The sequence below is a fragment of the Piliocolobus tephrosceles genome, chromosome 13 (genome assembly GCF_002776525.5).
Source record: "Piliocolobus tephrosceles isolate RC106 chromosome 13, ASM277652v3, whole genome shotgun sequence".
Taxonomy (NCBI): domain Eukaryota; kingdom Metazoa; phylum Chordata; class Mammalia; order Primates; family Cercopithecidae; genus Piliocolobus; species Piliocolobus tephrosceles.
This window is the reverse complement of record NC_045446.1, coordinates 14478502-14486703: the sequence shown is the minus strand read 5'-3', so window position 1 is coordinate 14486703 and position 8202 is coordinate 14478502.

Genomic DNA, 8202 nt, shown 5'->3' with positions numbered 1-8202 from the left:
CTCAAGCTTCAGAAACCCTTGACAGGCTGCAAAGTGCCTTTACCCACATTGGATTATTTAAACTTCAAAGCAACAATCAGTTCATGGATGATGAAATAGAGACCCAAGAAACCTAAGTGAGAATTACTAAAAAGTACCCAGGGGAAAAGCATTGAGCAGAGTTATTGTTTAGGATTATTAATCAATGATGGGTCTGGGCCTGTAGTCCAATATTTGAAGTTGTTTCAGTATCGTACACGAGTTTTGGGAGCCTCTTGAATTGGCAAATTGAAATCTAGCTGAAAGTATCCAGAAATACAGGCCCCTCCCGCACACACACATTCACGGTAGCTTCAGATTATACTCCCGGTAGACTCCAAAAGATGTTCAACTCCTGGGTCTTCTCCAGAATCAGCAGCGCATGGAAGTTGGGATAATGAGCAGCACAGCTGGATCCTTGTCCAAGAGGAGACCCAGAAAGAGCAAGAAACACTTTGGGCACATAGTGTTTAAAGAACTCAGAAGAGATAGACTGAATTGTGGCCACACGCTATGGAGAGGATAGATTGTTCCTACATACTGATTTACTGCTTGGTGGCTTCCAGTCTGTAAGGGGCAGTTGTGGATCTCACTTTGTGACGCCGATATGGAATCTTGTCAGACTATTTGGTAGTGGAGCAAATACACTTAAATAGAAGAGATTTCCTTCTCTGTAAGATCCTCACAGAAGCCTATGCGTGACGTTTGGGAGGAGGGGGGGTCTTATAACAGTGTCTTGACAATTGTGCCAATACATGAAATTTGATAGTATGCCTGTCAAGCACACTCTTCACTTGGGTAGGCTGGTAAACTGTCTTGGGAGTTAGCTTCTGATGTGTCCCTTTGGGGTGGAAAGGGGAGCCATGGCTTATTATCTTAACAAAGGGAGTCAGCTTGTTTGTTTGCCGTGTGATTTGCCTTTCTTCTCAGGTCTCAGTTGCCTTGTAGAGGACCTAAAGGCTTGAACAACTGCAAACTGCACATAAACCCTCCTGCTGTTCACAATTACTCTGCAGGTGCAGGAGGAGAGAGGGTAGCTCATCAGAGCCATCTCCCAGAGCATCCACCTCTGACCCTACCAGAGTGCAAGAAACTTGCCATGACATGTTGAAAATGAGCTGGAGTAAAAGAAAAGTCGTGTGCCTAGCCACAGAATATGCTCTGGGATAATCCTTCAGGCCTGCCTCTCAGGAGGTTAATCTCATGCAGGGTCAGGCTCGGTGTATGTAACTCTACCCTGTGTTACCCTTGTGGTTGGTAGCGTTGCGTTTTGTCATCTTTTGCCTGAAGTCTAGCCACTGGACAAGCACCAGACAGTATGAATTATTAGCAAAAGATTAGCAAAAGCATTGCAGGCATCTTTTTCCCAGCTGACCAAATACGTTGTCTGGATTGCATGATCAAATGTGCTCTGAGCAGGAAGTCAGGAGTGGACTAATGATGCTCTGTCATCTTCTGTCTCCTGGAATGGGAGTTCTTTGATAACCTGTGTTTAAACAGGTTGTGAAATTTGGTGTAGACATATACACTCAGAGATAGTGGGGTATAAGTAAGCACCCTTCCTTCTCTGTGTCTCTCAAACATTTCTGTAAATTCTCTACTCTTCACACTTCTTTACATTTATATTCTGCCAACCTTCGTAGAGATTAGCAACAAAAAGGAATAAAAGGGTCAACAAACAGGAGAACACAAGAGACTAGTTATGCAAGGTAGGACAGGCTTAAAACTAGGAACTGGTGCAAAAAAGAGAATAGATTAAATAGATGATATTCAAAGCAGAAGCATCTGAACAAGAGGAGAACAAAAATTTTCATGAGAGCAAAGTTTAAAAATAATTCACTAAGAGATTGTTTGAAAAAATATAACATCAGGAAAATAAAAAGAATATTTATTAATAGTAATAGTTATTATTCCTCATAAGGAAATCTTACCTGAGACTTGGTGTCTAGTTTTTATTGGGGGTCACTCATCAAGGCATGGAGTCATCTACTGACCTTAGCTACTTAGTCACCAGCTCCATACTTCACCCCAGAGGTCAAATTGAATACAGTGAGGCCCAAGGCCCCAGGTGAATGGAATGAAAACAGGTGTATTCCAAAGGTTCACAGGTTATTTACAAGAGCTGTTTATCACAGGCCTGTCTTTTCTTGGAAAAGTGCAGGATTTGAGGAGCCCAGGCTGGCTGAGTTATGCTTGCTGCCCAGGTGTGTTTAAGATAAAAGTAAAAGATATAAAATGAAAAGACAAAAGTGTAAGGCCACTAAAGTTAAAATCATCCAAAAATGATTAAAAGAAAAAAAGATATTGCAGCTGTTTATTAATCAGACTTGAAGTCTGTAAAGCGTTTGCTGAGAAATTCCTTAGAGAAGGGTTTCCTGCTGAGGCAACAGGCTCTCTTTCTTCCTGAAGCAGGGCTTGGCAGAGAGCTGTGAAATACCCTCTGGTTTGCCAGGCTCTTCATCTCATGCTCTGATTATATGTATCTTCCTGCAGGGGGTTCTATGGGGCAGAATCAGCTATAGCTTCGCCAGCAGCATCTATAGTGTAGGTCCCCCCCGACTGTATGGTGAGGCTGCTGGAGCACTTACAGCATGAGAATTTGCAGCATTTCTGAACCAAGTCTGCAGAGGGGATGGCTCAACTGGAGAATCAGCCATATATAAAGAGTAGCTGAGCAATTAGAGGGAACTAGACTAAGAAGTAGATTGGGATCTTTGTCCTCAACTGGGCAAAGACTGAACACAGAGTCCAGCCCTTAGATAAAGTATAGATGACAGTTGATGAGAAGAATGCAAGGGGGTCAGATTCTAAACAGGCGAGGAATGCTACCTGAATCCTCATTCCACCTTTGGCCTGACATTTAATCGGGTCATTCATCTGACATTCAGATCCATCTAAATGACATCTTGTTATCACATAAGGAGGCAGCAAGGAGTAGGGGAGTCTCTCCTGATCACCTTTGTTTAATTTCAGATTGAATATTTTATAAACAAACTGACACTTATGCCTGAAGAATGTGTGTGAAGCATACAAAGATAGGTTTAGTAGACCGAGAGCAGATATTTAACTTAAGAATAATTGATGCTTTGAAAGAAGATTGACAGAAGGATACAGGTGTGCAAACAGAGAATTCCTTCTATGTAACTGGCAAAATTAACAAAAGTGACTGACATCTAGTTATTTCCTACTGGACATTTTGAGTTTTAAGGATAAAACTATGTTCAAAGTATCCAGGCAGATTAGCTGCAAAAGGGCAAAAGCATCAGGATTCTTTGGATGTCTCTTCCACGGTACCATGAGAAGTGAAGGAAGCTATCTGCAAAATTTTGAGGGGATACTGTTACTGATAAAGGGTCTTGATTGCAAGTTGTCCAGGTTCTTGGTGTTTTGAGCAAAGAATTGGACAAAGCACACAGCAAAGTAAGGAAAGAATAAAGCAATGAAAGAACAAAAGCAGGAATTTATTGAAAATGAAAGTACTGTCCACAGTGTGGGAATGGGCCCAGGGAGCAGCTCAAGTGCCCGGGATATAAAATCTTCTTGGGTTCAAATACTCCCTAGAGGTTCCCCATTGGCCACTTGGTGCTCACCTCATGTAAATGAAGTGGTGGCATGGAATCAGGCTGATTGGTTGTGGAAGGCACCCAATCAGACACTGAAGTAAAGTTACAAATCTCACACTCCTATGCAAACATCTGATTGGTTACAGAAAGCGTTGCAATATTACCAATGGATATTCCGAACCATATCACAGGACGGTGGACACTCCCTGCGATATGGGGAGTAGTAAGTTCAGCCCCCTCTCCCCCCCGGATATCACGAACTATATCACAGTGGGGTGGACACCCTCCGCGATATGGGGAGTAATATCAGCCCCCTCTCCCCTCTGGATATCATGAACCATATCACAGGAGGATGGACACACTGGGTATTAATATTTCGAGTAATATTATCTTTCCTGTTGAATATTATGATCAATATGACAGAAGAGTGTACACCTCCTGCCGTATTGGGAGTAATATCCTCTCCCCCACTGGACATTGGGAACAATATCACAGGGGCGTGTATTCCCCCTTTGATATTGGAAGTAATATCATACTCATTTCCCCGATATTAAGAACAATATCACAGGGGAGGTGTACACTTTTACAATATTGGTAGAGAGTAATATCATTCTTTCTACCCCTGGATATTAGCAACTATATCACAGGCGAATGTACATTTCCTGCGATATTGAGGGTAGCATTATTGTCTCCCCCCCGGATATTAGAAACAATACCATGGGGGTAATGTATACCCACTGCGATATTGGAAGTAATATCATCCTCTCCCTTCTTGGATATTAGTAACAATATCACAGGGGGAGTGTACACCCCTCACGATATTGAATGTAATGTCATCCTCTCCCTCCCTAGATATTACAAAAAGTATCACAGGAGTTGTACAACTTCTGCGATATTGGGAGTAATATCATCCTCTCCCCCCAGATATTAGGAACAATATCACAAGGGTAGTGTACACTCTCTGCAATTTCAGGACTAATATCATCCTCTTGCCCCCTGAATGTTAGCAACAATATCACAGGGGGTGGTGTACACACCCTTTGATATTGGGAGTAACATTATCCTCTCCCTCTTTGGATATTAGGTACAATATCACAGGTTGGGTATACACCACCTGCAATAGTGGAAGTAATATTATTTTCTCCCCACCTGGATGTTAGCAACAATATCACGGGGGGTGTGTACGATCCCTGCAATATTTGGAGTAATATCATCCTCTCCCTACTTGGATATTAAGAACAACATCATGGGTGGGGTGTACACCTCCTTTGATATTGGGAGTAATATCATCCTCTTTTCCCCTGGATATTAGGAACAATATCACAGGGAGGGTGTACAACACATGCAGTATTGAAGGTCATATTTTCCTCTCCCCCTTTGGATATTAGGATCAATATCACAGGTGGGGTATACACCACCAGTGATACTGGAAGTAATATTATTCTCTTTTCTCCTTGATATTAGCAACAATATCACAGGGGATGTGTACAACCCCTGTGATATTTGGAGTAATATCATCCTCTCGCCCCATGGATATGAGAAACTATATCACAGGGGACTTGTACATTCCATGGAATATTGGGAGTAATATCATTCTTTCCTACCCTGTATATTAGGAACAATACCACAGGGTGAATGTTCACCCCCTGTGATATTGGGAGTTAAATCATTCTCTCCCCCGCCCCCGGATGTTACGAACAATATCACAGTGGGGGGGTGTACATTTCTATGATATTGAGAGTAATATTGCCCTCTGGATATTAGGAACAATATCACAAAAGTGGTGTACACCTGCTGCGATATTGGGAGTAATATTATCCTTCCCCTCCCTTAATATTAGGAACAAAATCACAGGGGTTTGTACACCTGCTGCGATATTGGGAGTAATGTCTTCAACTCTTCCCCTGGATATTAGAAACAATATCACAGGGTAGGTGTACACTTTCTGCGACATTGGGAGTCATATCAGCCTCTTGGCCTTTGGATATTAGAATCAATATCACAGAGGGGGTGTACTCCGCCAGAGATATTGGGAGTAATATCCTCTCCTCCATGGATATTAGAAACAATATCACAGGAAGTGTGTACACCCTCTGCGGTACTGAAAGTAATATTCCCTCCCCCTAGAGTATTAGAAGCTAAATTGGTCAAAACTTTGCTGGGTTATTTTACATGTGGGAGTGTGCATAGATACTCGTATTTTTTATTTTGATAATTAGAGAAATACAGCCATAAGCATATTGTTGAAAAATTGGCTAAGAATTAAAAATAAAATGCTAAGCATCCCACCCAACTGAATGGACCCCTTCTTGGCAAGGGGACCCCAGAGAAACCTTACACTGAGTTCTTGGCCATGGCAGGGACAAGATATCATACACACTTCATTCTACCCACTCCTTTTTCTGGTTTAGACACAATAACCGTCAATACTTATGTTAAAATGGAGATTGTAAGACTGACTAAACAAACTCTTTGTGGCAATGAGACACAAAATTATAAACAGGACCTGAGGTCATACCAGGCAAAGGTGAAGTCAAGCACTCCTACACTTAAAGAATAAACTGTAGGCCAGGCTTAGTGGCTCATGCCTGTAATCCCAGCACTCTGGGAGGCCGAGGTAGGCAGATCACCTGAGGTCAGGAGTTCAACACCAGCCTGGCCAACATAGTGAAACCCCATTTCTACTAAAAATACAAAAATTAGCTGGGTGTGGTGGCAGGCACCTGTAATCCCAGCTACTGGGAAGCTGAGGCAGAAGAATCACTTGAACTGGGGAGGTGGAGGTTGCAGTGAGCGAGATCGTGCCATTGCACGCCAACCTGGGCAACAGAGTAAGACTCTTTCTTAAAAACAAAACAAAACACAAACCCCAACCAAACAAAAATCTATGTTCTAACTGTCACAAGATTTTTCTTTTTCTCTGGCAGCTGAACAAGCACTGGCCTTAAGATAAGCAATATTGAAACAATTGTAGCTCCTCCGTGGCAGAAGCTGACAAACTGACCCTGCATAACTACAGCTTTGATTGAACAAGAGACTGATTTCTATAACTTTTTCCTGATAAGACACCACTGACACCGTAGGCTGGTTCTGGCTGGTTTTGCAGAGGCTGTGCATTTTAGCACTTTCCTGTCCCTGCTTCACCTTCTGACTAATAGCACTTAATTCTAATAGATTTAAATGTTAAGTCTCCACCCCAAGGTGAACATGGGATGCATGTATCATGTACATTTGCTTACCTTGTATGCATGCAACCCCACTTTCATTAATATTTACAGCTCCCCTTGTATCCCTTTGAATATGTGTACTCAGCCAACCCGGTCAGCATTGATTCCTGTCTTACCCCTCTCGCCCTGGAAGTGCTTGATTTTGGTATTTCAGCCAGAGGCTGTGCTCCCTGCCTGCAGGTTGTAAATCCCTTAAGAACTAAAGCTCTCCTTTCTAAGTTTTTAAACTTGTGATTTTTAAGCTAACAGTGCTAATTAAATTCAAAACAAAATTTGTGACTTCCAAATTACTTAAAAAACAAAAAAATCTAGTGGAAGATTGCATTGACAGTCTGAGGAAGCCTATTATTCCCATTCTCAGGATCACGAGCCACAAATTATGAAATTAATAAAACACAAGGATTATGAAGGAAACTAAATTATATTGACATATAGTTATCTGAATATTTTAAATTATTATATCTAGCTGCAAAGTCTCATATTCAATGAGTTCATTATATAATCATACATTAAATACTTTCAATATTATAAGAGTAAATGATATTTCTGTTATTTTCAGCGATAATCAGATATGAAATTATCTCATTACCATCCTTGATAAAGTCAGAGATAATGGAAATCTCTGATAGTTTGGTACATACATTTATGATTGAAGAGAATCCTAAATTATACTTGGAAGTTAATAAAAATAAAGATATAATTTTTCTTCTCTTCAACTTTAGAGAATCCTTGAATTGAAATGAAGGCCCAGGCAGTTTGTGGACACAGATGAAATGTCCCTGATCTAAAAAGCTTCAATTTCCCTTCAGCAAAAGTTCTGCCCATGAAAACAGGATTTCTAAAACTGCCTTCCCTCAAAGGCTGTACAAACGTGCACTCCTGCCAATAACTTAGAGGAGTGCCCATTTCTCCATACTCTCCTTAATAGCAGATGCCGTCAAATGTATTCACACTTTACCAATCTAAAAAGAGAGGGAGAAAAAGGTAATTGCAACGTAGTTTTATTTTGCTTTTTCATAATTTCATGATTTTCGTTCAGCTTTGGTTTCTAATTATTTTTTTAATTACAGATTTTTTTTTAATTTAAATTTTTTATGTTTTCAGATGGAGTCTAGCTCTATCGCCCAGGCTGGAGTGCAGTGGCATAATCTTGGCTCACTACAACCTCTACCTTCCGGGTTCAAGTGATTCTCCTGCCTTAGCCTCCTGAGTACCTGGGATTACAGGCGTGCGCCGCCATGCCCAGCTAATTTTTGTATTTTTAGTAGAGACAGGGTTTCACCATATTGGCCAGCGGTTCTCAAACTCCTGACCTCAGGTGATCCACCCACCTTAGCCTCCCAAAGTGCTGGGATTACAGGTGTGAGCCACTGTGCCTGGCCAGAAAATCTTTA